The sequence below is a fragment of the Triticum urartu genome, unplaced genomic scaffold (assembly GCF_056163025.1).
Source record: "Triticum urartu cultivar PI428250 unplaced genomic scaffold, HENAU_Tu73 scaffold2, whole genome shotgun sequence".
Classification (NCBI taxonomy): domain Eukaryota; kingdom Viridiplantae; phylum Streptophyta; class Magnoliopsida; order Poales; family Poaceae; genus Triticum; species Triticum urartu.
The window spans coordinates 1,582,749-1,583,219 of NW_028260368.1; the positions used below are offsets into that span (position 1 = coordinate 1,582,749).

At 47.3% G+C, this 471-nt stretch overlaps 1 non-coding gene across 1 annotated transcript; it reads right to left on the bottom strand.

The window, feature by feature from the left end:
• Positions 1-211: 211 nt before the first annotated feature.
• TRNAR-ACG (transfer RNA arginine (anticodon ACG)) lies at positions 212-285 on the bottom strand. The gene has a single exon. It is a non-coding gene; the product is annotated as a tRNA-Arg (tRNA).
• Between the last annotated feature and the right edge of the window lie 186 nt (positions 286-471).

Below are 471 nucleotides of genomic sequence, written 5' to 3' on the forward strand. Positions count from 1 at the left end.
TGCTTTGACCCTTAGGAGTAGGTAACCCGTTCGCTATCCTTGTTTCTATTTCTATTGCATTCTATCTCATCGTATCACATTCTGTTCTACGATTCCACTTCGACAAAAGGAAAGAGCATACCTAAGTTCAATAGCTTTACGTCCGCTATCCCGATCATGATTTTCCTACCCTCAGGGGGAAAGTAAAGGCCCTTCCCCCTTTGGAAGGCTGTGGGCGAGGAGGGATTCGAACCCCCGACACCGTGGTTCGTAGCCACGTGCTCTAATCCTCTGAGCTACAGGCCCAGCTGTCTCCACTGGATCTCTTCCCGGGGGTACCCCTTCATTTCAGGTTAAGAAGATGGGAAAGCGCCTTTCTCTCTATAAGAACAGTGCGTTCCGAGGTGTGAAGTGGGAGAGAGGGGATGTGATGATTGAGGTTTTGAATAAGACGACCTTTGCATTTTAGATTTGGATCTTTTTCTTATTTCA